Source organism: Erpetoichthys calabaricus, chromosome 3 (assembly GCF_900747795.2).
Source record: "Erpetoichthys calabaricus chromosome 3, fErpCal1.3, whole genome shotgun sequence".
In the NCBI taxonomy this organism is placed as follows: Eukaryota; Metazoa; Chordata; class Cladistia; order Polypteriformes; family Polypteridae; genus Erpetoichthys; species Erpetoichthys calabaricus.
This window is the reverse complement of record NC_041396.2, coordinates 11,077,513-11,092,062: the sequence shown is the minus strand read 5'-3', so window position 1 is coordinate 11,092,062 and position 14,550 is coordinate 11,077,513. Positions and strand designations below refer to the sequence as shown.

At 43.6% G+C, this 14,550-nt stretch overlaps 1 protein-coding gene across 1 annotated transcript in view; it reads left to right on the top strand.

The window, feature by feature from the left end:
* The first annotated feature begins 919 nt into the window (after positions 1-919).
* The window catches only part of inka2 (inka box actin regulator 2), a 361,375-nt gene continuing 347,744 nt past the window's right edge, over positions 920-14,550 (top strand). Inside the window, exon 1 of the mRNA XM_051924466.1 lies at positions 920-930. The gene's annotated coding sequence lies outside the window, so the exon portion shown is untranslated. The remainder of the gene's footprint in view (positions 931-14,550) is intronic.

Below are 14,550 nucleotides of genomic sequence, written 5' to 3'. Positions count from 1 at the left end.
TAACGGAATTTTCCTTTATTGAACGAGGTTCCAGAAATAATGTCAGACATGCCGTTTAGTACACAAGTACCGTAAAAATATTTTCAAATATTTTGAATGATAGAATTCACTATAATAGCAGTTAGAGCAACCACATTCATATTTAGTATGGTGTTTCCTTAATCTAAAAATATGTTATGCCCTCTTTCTTTTAACTATATCGAATCCTGACTCGTAAATTATAAAACTGTTTTTTTTTTTTTTGTTTCTCAAAGTAAATACGACAGTAATACCATAAAGAGAAACTCGTATTATTGCCTCGTGATTGGAGGAAGGTAATATTAATATCGTCTTTTAGGGTTACAGGGTAAATTAACGTTACTAGTTTTTCAACGAAAGCGATTCGACAGAGGACGGACGCGAATGCTGGGGGCGTGGCGTGGAAAGCCGGGGGGCGTGGAAAGCGGAGCCTGCGACCTGCAGCCGGATAAAATTGAGTGAAGCAGCACTCGCAGTTTCTCAGTTTCATATCACCAGTAAAAGGTCAAAAAAGACAGTGTCTTATTTTATTCTGCTAAGGTCCTTGTCCATTTATACTGTTTAACTTTTGAAAGCCGTTTTCCGCTGTCACCAAAGCTCTCCATATCTCTTCTCTCCTCACAACCCAACATTGTTGAATGAGAATGATTCATTTTATTATAGGCTACTTGTTCATTTAGCGCCAAAGCTGTCAAACCAATAAAGGGCGCTACACTGATCCCTCTCCCACTTGGACAGAGGCAGTGGTGCTGTAAGAATTATGTTTCTAGACTTCTCTAGCGCCTTCAACACAATCCAACCTCTGCTCCTTAGGGACAAGCTGACAGAGATGGGAGTAGATTCATACCTGGTGTCATGGATCGTGGACTATCTTACAAACAGACCTCAGTATGTGCGTCTTGGGAACTGCAGGTCTGACATTGTGGTCAGCAACACAGGAGCGCCGCAGGGGACTGTACTTTCTCCGGTCCTGTTCAGCTTAAATACATCGGACTTCAAATACAACTTGGAGTCCTGCCACATGCAAAAGTTCGCTGATGACACTGCTATCGTGGGCTGCATCAGGAATGGGCTGGAGGAGGAGTATAGGGACCTAATCAATGACTTTGTTAAATGGTGCGAGTCAAACCACCTACACCTGAACACCAGCAAAACCAAAGAGCTGGTGGTGGATTTTAGGAGGACCAGACCCCTCATGGACCCCGTGATCATCAGAGGTGACTGTGTGCAGAGGGTGCAGACCTATAAATACCTGGGAGTGCAGCTGGATGATAAATTAGACTGGACTGCCAATACTGATGCGCTGTGCAAGAGAGGACAGAGCCGGTTATACTACCTTAGAAGGCTGGCGTCCTTCAACATCTGCAATAAGATGCTGCAGATGTTCTATCAGATGGTTGTGGCAAGCGCCCTCTTCTACGCGGTGGTGTGCTGGGGAGGCAGCATTAAGAAGAAAGACGCCTCACGCCTGGACAAACTGGTGAGGAAGGCAGGCTCTATTGTTGGCATGGAGCTGGACAGTTTAACATCTGTGGCAGAGTGAAGGGCGCTGAGCAGGCTCCTATCAATTATGGAGAATCCACTGCATCCACTGAACAGGATCATCTCCAGACAGAAGAGCAGCTTCAGTGACAGACTGCTGTCACCGTCCTGCTCACTGACAGACTGAGGAGATCGTTCCTCCCCCAAACTATGTGACTCTTTAATTCCATCCGGGGGGGTAAACATTAACATTTAACATTATACAAAGTTATTGTCTGTTTTTCACCTGCATTATTATCATTCTTTAATTTAATATTATTTATTGTATCAGTATGCTGCTGCTGGAGAATGTGAATTTCCCATTGGGATTAATAAAGTATCTATCTATCTATCTATCTATCTATCTATCTATCTATCTATCTATCTATCTATCTATCTATCTATCTATCTATCTATCTATCTATCTATCTATCTAAAGCGCACTGTGACACACTGATGACGTTCGCAGGTTCAAACGTCACGGGTCACGTGACAGTGGTGTTTTTGACCCAGTGACTCGACTCACTATGCTTCAGATCGATTGACACAAGCTTTGAGGCATCGGTATGATTTTCCCATCTCTCGAAGACGGCAGGACAACCAACCCCCGAGCGGTCTGACAGATACTGACTGAGACAGCCAAGATGGGGATCGGTAAGCGAGAGGAGCGTGACTGCTTAAGTTTCTTCAGCTCAGCAAACCTTGGGTGAGCTGGGGCCTCATGTATAACGCCGTGCGTAGAACTCACACTATAACATGGCGTAAGCACAAAAGCGGGAATGTGCGTACGCACAGAAAAATCCAGATGCAGGAATCTGTGCGCACGCAAACTTTCACGTTCTTCCACTACTTAAATCCTGATCAGCGTGAAAAGTAACGCACGTGCACGCGCCTTCTGTCCCGCCCCAACTCCTCCCAGAATTACGCCTCTTTGAATATGCAAATTGATATAAATAGCCTTCTGAGAAAAGACAATGGGAAAAGCACAGGGGGAAAATAAGAATTTCAGCGAATACCAAGTAGAGGCAAAGGAAAAACGTACTATTTGTTCATTTAAACAGTGGGATAATCAAAAAAAGAAAGTTGATCGAGTGACAGAGTGTCGGAAAAACACGAATGATCAAGTTCACAAAGTCGCACAGTGCCCGAAATAAAAAAGAAATCACATATCAAAGTCGCCGTGAAAAGGCAAGTCGTAGCCCACCGTCTGAGTGTCATATGAAAGCTTATTAGGGTACAGAGAAAAAAATAGGCGCACAGTGGGGAAAAAAGCACAAAATGTCAACTTTAATCACGTAGTTTATTTTGCCATTAAAGTAGAACATCATAAACTTCATCTTAAAATCGTTTAATTTACTAGTTTCTCAAATCCCATTGTAACTAAAGTAGCACATTAAATGCTTTGTTCTGTATTTGATTTGATCTTCTATGTGTGTGAATCACTACCTGCTTCTTAAACGGGCTTTCTCTTTCTCCGACAGGACACATAATCCATTACATTCGTGATATTACAGCTCTCTGAATAATTAAAATACTGAGATGTATATGTGATATATTTTTCATGATGATAGGAATGAAAGCATGTTATTAAACATGGGAACACGGTGGCGCAGTGATTGTTAATATCTCACGCAAGAGGCTTGCTGCGCCATGTGTGACCTTCGATGAAATAATTTATCACAGCAGTACTGTCTCTTTCAAACGTACTAACCTCCAATTCCTGTCCTTACTTTTCTTTCTCCAAAAACTCAATCGCCACACAATCAGCTCTGTAATAGATGTGAAGCCATCTGTAAGCTTAGAACGGCAATTCTTCAAAACTTTTCAGGAACATTGAAATATCTTCGTATTACATGTTTAATTATTCAATCCATCTATCCTTCCAGTGTCGTGTCAGCACCAGTAATAATACAACGCAAGGCAGGAGCTATCCCTGAACTAGCTAGCGCTGTGGCATCGTGTCCTCACATGTTTAATTATTAACAATACAGATTATTTAAATGAAGTTAAAGTTTTATCTATATAATATAATCAACATATTTTGCTGCATTTCATCTTAAAAATGATATCGTCATCATATGTAAATACGCGCTTTATAAAGTAGCGCAGGTTGTGCAATATTATAACTGTAGTGCAAGTTTACAGTGAGGTAATTGTACTTATAAGTCCAAACAGTTCTACAAGGAGCACTTGATGGACTGATTGAGTGCGTTTAGAGTTCTTGGGATGAAACGTTTTCTAAACCGCGAAGTCCGTACAGGAAGGTCTCTGAAACGTTTTGCCTTGGTTGAGTCAGCGTCTGCTTCATGCTGTATACCGATAATTCTCTTTCCGATCAGCTGCTGCTGTGATTCCCCACTCAGATACAGTGATATAAATACTCTGAGTGGTGCAGTGAGAGTAATATGGAAAAAGATGATCTGCTGTGACAACCCTTAATGGGAGCAGCTGAAAGAAGAAGAAGATGCAGTGAGAGTTACAACGTTAAAGCAGTTCTGGTATTTGGAATACTATGGCTATTCCCTGGACCATTATATTGCTGCAGGTTAATTACAATCAGATGCATTACACTAATAAACAATATGCAGTTAGTTTCAGTGTATTTATAAAACCGCATCAGGAATGTGAATCTAAGAAAGAAAGGGTAACCACACAGGAACAGTAGCACTGCTTTGACGTTGGGTGCCGCCAGTCTGCAAAACCGAGCGGAGAAATTGCGTACGCCAGGGTATGAGGTACCGTGGAAATGTGTGTGGCTTTACGCCAAGTTTAGGTTTTATACATCGTGATTTGAGCGTGGAAATGGGAGTACGCAACATTTCTGTGCATACGCACTGTTTATACATGAGGCCCCTGGGGAGAGACCTGGAAGGAGCTGTGCTTGGCTGGTGTGGCCCCAATGACTGCTGTGTTTTAGACAGTTTGGGTTCTAGCCTTTTAATTGATTATTTATGGACTTTGAAAACTGCGCTACGGACACTTTTGATTTTAGATTGGTTTTTGTTTAATAAAGCACTTGCACCTTCTGCACCATCCCCTTGCTCAGTCTGAGTTGTCCCCCATCAGATCAGCTCATTGGGTTCCATTACCAACAGTGATGGGTTGGAGAAGCTCCCAAAAGGGAAGTGTGGAGCATGGAGCAGGACCCGTAATGTCACCAATGGGCAATAAACAGGTGGCATACAATACAATTTACTTTAACATCCCCCAAAATCACACAAGAAGTGCCGTAATGGGCTTTAACAGGCCCTGCCTCTTGACAAGCCCCCCAGCCTTAACTCTCTAAGAAGACAAGGAGAAACTCCCAAAAAAACAAAACCCTAATAGGGAAAAAAATGTTAGAAACCTTGGGAATGACAGTTCAAAGAGAGACCCGTTTCCAGGTATGTTGGGCATGCAGTGGGTGTCAAAGAGAAGGGGGTCAATACAATATAATACAAAACACAAAACAGAAGTAATCCTCAATACAGTCAGACCGTCAGTCAGTTTCCAACCTGCTATATCCTAACAAAGGGTCGTGGGGGTCTGCTGGAGCCAATCACAGGGCACAAGGCAGGAACAAATCCCCGGCAGGGCGCTAGTCCACCACAGGGCACACACACACACCAAGCACACACTAGGGACAAATTCGGATCGCCAATCCACCTAATGTCTTTGGACTGTGGGAGGAAACCCACGCAGACACGAGCAGAACATGCAAACTCCACGCAGGGAGGACCTGAGAAGCGAACCTCTGGTCTCCTTACTACCACTGCGCCACCATGCTGTCCCCTCAATACAGTGTAAAAATAAAAATATTACAAATACAGAGCAGAATTTAACAGTAGATGCTATCACATAATAGGATTTGGATTTGTTTAGAGTCCTGGAGACCTCGGCCATCAAGCTGCCTCCCCCTATTGGCCATTCCATAGCTGAGTCAGTGCTGGGCCAGCCAATCCGATGAAAGAACCCCTCTACTCGACAATTCCTGCGATCCTCCATCAGAGATGACTTTACCTTAGGCAGGCAGAACAACCTGGCAGGTGGGCCGTGGCACCAAGTGCCGTATGTGAGTACCAAGAAGAGAAACAGAATAGGTGAGAGTCAGTAACAAATTATAACTCTCATGTTACTTATGTTTTAGTGTTAATGACTAACAACAGAGATGCAGTCTGCACAGTTAATCAGCAGCTCTAGTCAGGGTGTGCTAAACTGAACTAGTGAGTCTTCAGCCGGGATTTGAAATCTGAGACCGAAGGGGCATCTCTTATAGTAGCAGGCAGACCATTCCACAGTTTAGGGGTCCTGTAACTAAAAGCTCGACCTCCCATTATTATTTTATTCATTCTTGGAATCCTAAGCAGACCGGCATCTTGAGATCTTAATGTGCGCTCAGATTTGTAAGTCAGGATAAGTTCAGACAAGTAAGCCGGACCTCAGCCATTTAAGGCTTTATATGTTAAAAGAAGGATTTTGAAATCTGCCCTAAACTTAACCGGGAGCCAGTGTAACGACTCTAGAACTGTAGTGATGCGTTCATCTTTTCTTGTTCTTGTAATAATTCTCACAGCAGCATTTTGGATTAACAGGAGGCTGTATGGTGGTGGGGCAGCATGGTGGCGCAGTGGGTAGCGCTGCTGCCTCGCAGTTGGGAGATCTGGGGACCTGGGTTCGCTTCCAGGGTCCTCCCTGCGTGGAGTCTGCATGTTCTCCCCGTGTCTGTGTGGGTTTCCTCCAGGCGCTCCGGTTTCCTCCCACAGTCCAAAGACATGCAGGTTAGGTGGATTGGTGATTCTAAATCGGCCCTAGTGTGTTTGTGTGTGTCCTGCGGTGGGTTGGCACCCTGCCCGGGATTGGTTCCTGCCTTGTGCCCTGTGTTGGCTGGGATTGGCTCCAGCAGACCCCCATGACCCTGTTTTCGGATTCAGCGGGTTGGAAAATGGATGGATGGATGTATGGTGGTGTGTGTGTTCTGTAATAACCGAGATAGAACTGAAGGGGTAAAGTGGGTTGAACCCTCAGGATGTGTTGACCATAAAACCCCCATCATCCTCAGCCTTCAAAGCACAGCCAGATGAAGTGAATAACTTGGATTATCTCGTTTCAATGGCACCCGTTACTGAGTGGGATATGTTAGGTCAGTTCTTGAAGGTGACGTGTAAGGATCAGAGTGACTTTGACAAGGGCCACATTGTGACGGTTAGACGACTGGGTCAGAGTGTCTCCAAGATGGCAGGTCCTGTGGAGTGTTCACTCCACATGCAGTGATTAGTACCTGCCAAAAGTGGTCCAAGGAAGGACAACCAATGAACCAGCAACAGGGTCACGGACGCCCAAGGCTCATTGATATTTGCGGGGAGTTTGAATGCTAGCCCATCTGGTCCGATCCACAAAGTCATGAAAGAGAATGATGTCAGAACACACACACAGTGCATCACAGCCCGCTACGTATCCATAGACCCATCAGAGTGCCCGTGCTGACCCTCTGTCTATCACCAACAGCGACTACAATGGGCATGTGAGAGTCCGAACTGGACCATGGAGCAATGGAAGAAGGTGGTCTTGTCTGATGACTCACATTATCTTTTAGATCATGTGGACCGCCAAGTGCGAGTGCCTCATTTACCTGGCAGCAGGATACCCTACGGGAAGAAGGCAAGCTGGCCGTGGCAGTGTGATGCCACTGGGAAACCTTAAAAGAGCCTTTAATGACCTCTTGGGCACGGCCATCAGCAGTGTGTCTGAGAGTGTCGACCTTGTCGAGAGGTTTACTTACCACGACAGTGACTTTCATGTCTCTAGTGACTCTTCCTATGAAGTCAATAGATGGATTGGGAGAGCATGGGGGGGTCATGAGGTCACTGGAAAGGGGTTTGTGGCACTCCTGATATCTCTGCAAAAGGATGAAGGTCCAAGTCTTTACAGTCCTGGTGCTTCCTGTCTTGCTACAGTATATGGTTGCGAGTCATGGATGCTATCCAGTGACCTGGGATGAAGACTGGACTCCTTCATGTGTGTCTCTTCAGAGAATCCTTGGGTACCGCTGGTTTGACTTTGTGTTGCTCATGGAGTCCCAAATGAGGCACATGACCTGAATTGTGAGGGAGCGTCATTTATGGCACTATGGCCATGTGGCGCGTTTCCCCGAGGGTGATCACGCTCGTAAGATCCTCATTGTTGGGGACCTGAGTGGCTGGACCAGGCCAAGGGGTCACCCACGTAACACCTGGCTGTGGCAGATAGAGGGTCATTTCCGGAGGGTGGAACTGGACCGCGTGTCTGCCTGGGGGGTTGCCAACTGGGATCCCGAGTTGTTTTGTCGTGTAGTGGGTGCTGTACTAGTGCCTGCTCCCCAAACTGATTGACTTGATTTGTATTAAATAATTTTCAAACGATTACACTTTTGTTTTCCTCATAACCCATTAAAATCCTTGCTTTATGTTCTTAACTTAAGTCTCTACTTATATATAATATATTGGTGTGGGTGTGTAGGGAGCAAGTATAAATGTATATATATATAGTAATACAGAGAGAGAGATTTTAAGAGTGTCCCGTATTTCTAATTTTCTAATCTGGCAACCCTAGCCACATACCACAACTTGAACACACGCCACCCAAATCTTTGCCTGTACTGTGTTTACAATGATGTGCTCAGGAGACACGTCAAAAGAACGATGGGAATGCGTGGCAGTCATGATGTGTGCACAGAGGCATTCTGAGCGTCAAGTGTAAACCGGCCTTTACACGTACTCCCCTCCTTTCATAATGATTGAGGCCTAGCCAATTGTAACCACAGTTAGTATTACTAAAAGTATTAATACAAAACTTATTTTTTCCTTATATGAGCCTATTGTGTCAACCTCGGAGGTAAACTCCAATGAGAGTCACGCAAAATAGACCCGTACTGAGCTAAACTCAGATTTGAGTCGTAGTGGACTTGCTCGTACTTATCAAAAGCTTCTTCTTCTTTCGGCTGCCCCCATTAGGAGTTGTTACAGCGGATCATCTTCCGTATCTTTCTGTCCTCTACATCTTGTTCTGTCACACCCATCAACTGCATGTCCTCTCTCACCACATCCATAAACCTTCTCTTAGACCTTCCTCTTGTCCTCTTCCCTGGCAGCTCTATCCTTAGCACCCTTCTCCCAATATACCCCTCACACTCTCCTCTGCACATTTCCAAACCAACACATTCTCTCCTCTCTGACTTTGTCTCCCAACTGTCTAACCTGAGCTGACCCTCTAATGTCCTCATTTCTAATCCTGTCCATCCTCGTCACACCCAATGCAAATCTTAGATTCTTTAACTCTCCCACCTCCAGCTCTGTCTCCTGTGCCACCGTCTCCAACCCATATAACATAGCTGGTCTCACTACCGTCCTGTAGACCATCCCTTTCACTCTTGCTGATACCCGTCTGTCACAAATCACTCCTGACACTCTTCTCCACTCTGCTCTGCACTCTCTTTTTCACTTCTCTTTCACAATTCCTATTACTCTGTACTGTTGATCCCACGTATTTAAACTCATCCACCTTCGCCAACTCTACTCCCTGCATCCTCACCATTCCACTGACCTTCCTCTCATTTACACACCTGTATTCTGTCTTGGTGGTCCTACTGACCTTCATTCCACTCCTCTCTAGATCATATCTCCACCTGTCCAGGGTCTCCTCAACCTGCTCCCTACTATCGGTACAGATCACAATGTCATCAGCAAACATCATAGTCCATGGGGACTCCTGTCTAATCTCGCCGGTCAACCTGTCCATCACCGATGCAAATAAGAAAGGGCTCAGAGCCAATCCCTGATGTAATCCCACCTCCGTCACTCCCACCGCAGACCTCACCACAGTCACACTTCCCTCGTACATGTCCTGTACAACTCTTACGTACTTCTCTGCCACTCCCGACTTCCTCATACAATACACAGCTCCTCTTGAGTCACCCTGTCATATGCTTTCTCCAGGTCCACAAAGACACAATGCAACTCCTTCTGACCTTCTCTAAACTTCTCCATCAACATCCTCAGAGCAAACATCGCATCTGTGGTGCTCTTTCTTTCTGTACTGTTGATCCCAAGTATTTAAACTCCTCCACCTTCGCCAACTCTAATCCCTCATCCTCACCATTCTGCTGACCTCCCTCTCATTCACACACATGTATTCTGTCTTGTACTTATCTTAAGCAATTACCTAAAATGGTTAAAACCCTAAAATTAATAAATAAGTAATTGAATCCTAAAATCTAAACACATACACCATTAAACTACACGTTCAACACATCTCATTAAAATAAATAAATAAGTAAATAACATTTATCACTCAGTCAGTCATTGTCCAACCCGCTATATCCTAACACAGGGTCAAGGGGGTCTGTTCCAGCACAAGGCCAGAACAAACCCCAGGCAGGGCGCCAGCCCACCACAGGGCACACACACACACACACACCAAACACACACTAAGGACAATTTAGGATCACTAATGCACCTAAGCTGCATGTCTTTGGACTGTGGGAAGAAACCGGAGCACCCGGAGGAAACCCACGCAGACACAACAACAACAACAACAACAACATTTATTTATATAGCACATTTTCATACAAAAAGTAGCTCAAAGTGCTTTACATAATGAAGAGAAGAAAAATAAAAGACAAAATAAGAAATTAAAATAAGACAACATTAGTTAACATAGAAAGGAGTAAGGTCCGATGGCCAGGGTGGACAGAAAAAACAAAAAAAAACTCCAGAAGGCTGGAGAAAAAAATAAAATCTGTAGGGGTTCCAGGCCACGAGACCGCCCAGTCCCCACTGGGCATTCTACCTAACATAAATGAAATAGTCCTCTTTGTAGTTCGGGTTCTCACGGAGTCACTTGATGCTGATGGTCATACAGACTTCTGGCTTTTAATCCATCCATCATTGTTGGAACATCACGGTGCTTTGGGTAGATGGTGGTGGCGCACGCCACCACCAACAGGACACCGGAAAAGGAAACAGAAGAGAGAGTAGGGGTTAGTACGGATTTTGAATGAATAGTTATTATAATGAATTGGATATACAGAGTATCAGGATTAAATTATAGTGAAGTTATGAGAAGGCCATGTTAAAGTAATGTGTTTTCAGCAGTTTTTTAAAGTGCTCCACTGTATTAGCCTGGCGAATTCCTACTGGCAGGCTATTCCATATTTTAGGTGCATAACAGCAGAAGGCCGCCTCACCACTTCTTTTAAGTTTTGCTCTTGGAATTCTAAGGAGACACTCAGTTGAGGATCTGAGGTTACGATTTGGAATATAAGGTGTCAGACATTCCGATATATAAGATGGAGCGAGATTATTTAAAGCTTTATAAACCATAAGCAGAATTTTAAAGTCAATTCTGAATGACACAGGTAACCAGTGTAGTGACATCAAAACTGGAGAAATGTGTTCGGATTTTCTTTTCCTGGTAAGGATTCTAGCAGCTGCATTCTGCACTAACTGCAAACGATTAATGTCTTTTTTGGGTAGTCCTGAGAGGAGTGCATTACAGTAATCTAGCCGACTAAAGACAAACGCATGAACTAATTTCTCTGCATCTTTCGATGATATAAGAGGTCTAACTTTTGCTATGTTTCTTAGGTGAAAAAATGCTGTCCTAGTGATCTGATTAATATGTGATTTAAAATTCAGATTACAATCAACGGTTACCCCTAAGCTTTTTACCTCCGATTTGACTTTTAATCCTAATGCATCCAGTTTATTTCTAATAGCCTCATTGTATCCATTATTGCCAATCACTAAGATTTCGTTTTTTTCTTTATTTAATTTGAGAAAGTTACTATTCATCCATTCTGAGATACAGGTTAGACATTGTGTTAGCGAATCAAGAGAATCGGGGTCATGAGGTGCTATTGATAAGTACAGCTGTGTGTCATCAGCTTAGCTGTGGTAGCTCACGTTATGTCCCTGAGATAATCTGACCTAATGGAAGCATGTAGATTGAGAAGAGCAGTGGACCCAGGATAGAGCCTTGTGGAACACCATATAGATATCATGTGTCTTTGAGTTATAATTACCACAACTAACAAAGAATTTTCTCCCTGCCAGGTAGGATTCAAACCAGTTTAAGACACTGCCAGAGAGGCCCACCCACTGACTAAGGTGATTCTTAAGAATATTATGATCAATGGTGTCAAATGCGGCACTCAGATCTAAGAGGATGAGAACAGATAAATGGCCTCTGTCTGCATTTACCCGCAAGTCATTGACTACTTTAACGAGTGCAGTTTCTGTGCTGTGATTTATTCTAAAACCTGACTGAAATTTATCAAGAATAGCATGTTTATTGAGGTGCTCATTAAACTGTATAATGACTGCCTTCTCTAGAATTTTACTTAAGAAAGGCAGGTTAGAGATGGGTCTAAAATTTTCAAGAGCAGAGGGGTCGAGATTATTTTTCTTAAGTAGGGGTTTTAACTACCGCAGTCTTAAGACAGTCTGGGAAGACCCCCGTATCTAATGACGAATTTACTATGTCAAGAACATTATCACTTAGCACGCCCGATACTTCTTTGAAAAAATTTGTTGGTATTGGGTCAAGGGCACAGGTGGATGGTTTCATTTGAGAAATTATTTTATGTAAATCAGGTAAATCTATCCTAGTGAAAGACTCTGTAATTTATTTATTATGGAGTACTGGGGTTTAGGGGATCCTTAGTGTTGGGGAGATATACTATGTTATTTCTAATATCATTAATTTTTTGATTGAAAAATACAGCGATAGCCTCACAGGTTTTACTGGAAGTACTTAGGAGGCATTCCTTTGAGTTACCTGGGTTTAACAGATGATCAATTGTTGAGAATAAGACTCTGGGATTACTAGCATTGTTATTTATAATCTTAGAGAAATAGCAGCGCCTCTCAAGACGGACTGTGTTATTGTATTCTGTTATTTTAACTTTTAATATTTCATAGTCAATAGTTAGTTTAGCTGCGGTGGGTTGGCACCCTGCCCAGGATTGTTTCCTGCCTTGTGCCCTGTGTTGGCTGGGATTGGCTCCAGCAGACCCCCGTGACCCTGTGTTCGGATTCAGCGGGTTGGAAAATGGATGGATGGATAGTTAGTTTAGCACGGTGGCGCAGTGGGTAGCGCTGCTGCCTCGCAGTTGGGACACCTGGGGACCTGGGTTCGCTTCCCGGGTCCTCCCTGCGTGGAGTTTGCATGTTCTCCCCGTGTCTGCGTGGGTTTCCTCCGGGCGCTCCGGTTTCCTCCCACAGTCCAAAGACATGCAGGTTAGGTGGACTGGCGATTCTGAATTGGCCCTAGTGTGTGCTTGGTGTGTGGGTATGTTTGTGTGTGTCCTGCGGTGGGTTGGCACCCTGCCCAGGATTGGTTCCTGCCTTGTGCCCTGTGTTGGCTGGGATTGGCTCCAGCAGACCCCCGTGACCCTGTGTTCGGATTCAGCGGGTTGGAAAATGGATGGATAGTTAGTTTAGTTTTCCTCCATTTACGCTCAGCTCTACGGCATGTTCTCTTTAAATCAGACACTCTTTGGGTCTTCCATGGTATAACAATGCTAGAAGATTTTTTAACTGTCTTTTCAGGTGCAACTAAGTCAACAGCAGCCCTCACTTTAGTATTAAATCTTTCCACCTTACTATTTACATTCTCCTCGCTATTATAGTTGGCACTATAAACGGACTGATTGGTTAGAATATTTGAAAGTTTTAAAGCTGCTGATGAGTCAAAGAAGCGTTTTTTAACAATATGCTTCTCATGAGTGTTTTCTATCATTATTTCTATATTAAAGAGTAGAAGAAAATGGTCTGACAGACCAGTATCAATGACCTGCTTTATATCAACTTTTAGTCCTTTAGTAATCACTAAGTCTAACGTATGACCTGCTTTATGTGTAGGCTGATTAACGAGCTGTCTCAAATCAAAAGAGTCCAGGAGGTTCATAAATTCTTTTACTTTTTGGTCACATTGATTATCTATATGAAAATTAAAGTCGCCGACTATTAAGAGTGTGTCATAGTTCGTAATTAAGACTGACATCAAGTCAGAGAATTCCTCAAAGAAAGACGCGTTGAATTTTGGAGGTCTATACACGGATAATACTAGAACGTGAGAATCTCCCTGAATAATAATGGCGATATACTCAAAAGACTTGAATTTACCAAAACTGATATTTTTACATTTTAACCTGCTTGAGTAAATGTTCGCTAGTCCTCCACCTCTCTTTCCTTGGCGATCAGCACGAGTAAAACTGTAATCCGGAGGCGCAGATTCGATTAAAACAGCTGCGCCATCTGAGCTAAGAAGGGAGAACATGCCATCCCGGGTCTCCATATTGCGAGGCAGCAGCACTACCACTGCGCCACTGCTGCCCCTAGCATTTATCAATATCTTAAAATACAGATAAAATGCTAAGAATAAGTGAAAAACCTCATATTTAAATGTAACACCCATTTCATATTTTGCTCCTTCCGCTGGGCTAATCCGTTTTTTTTTAGCACTTGCCTTTAATGGAATTGCTGAGAAGCTGGGCCGTTTCTGAGCATAGGCGATCTAGGCAAGCGGCTAGGGCGATCTCTAGTGGTCAGGGCGCATTACTGCAGCCCCACGAAGAGATTCCTAGCTTTATTTTGTTTAGAAAAAATTGTCCGGACCGGACCGGAACACAAAGAGATGTTAATGTTGTGCACCTCAGCAGTGCCTGCACTTTCTGCACGATGCACAGCACAGTCTGTTGTCCAGAAACTGCCGATTGCCGACGGGACATTTTTTTAAACAAAACAGACCTATGAATTCTCGGAATCAAAGCGAATATCCGATTATATTGTTTTATATTATTTTCACATACTAGCGATGTTCGGTGTTAACGTCTGACGACCTACACAGTCCAACAATAACACGAACAACAACAGCAATGATGATGATGCCAATAATAATAATCCTCAAACGGTAGCAAAGAAGAGGCAGACGTGAATTAAACGATTTAAACGGTAACTGGACTGTAGCTCTTGAGTGAACTGCTAAAAGCTAATT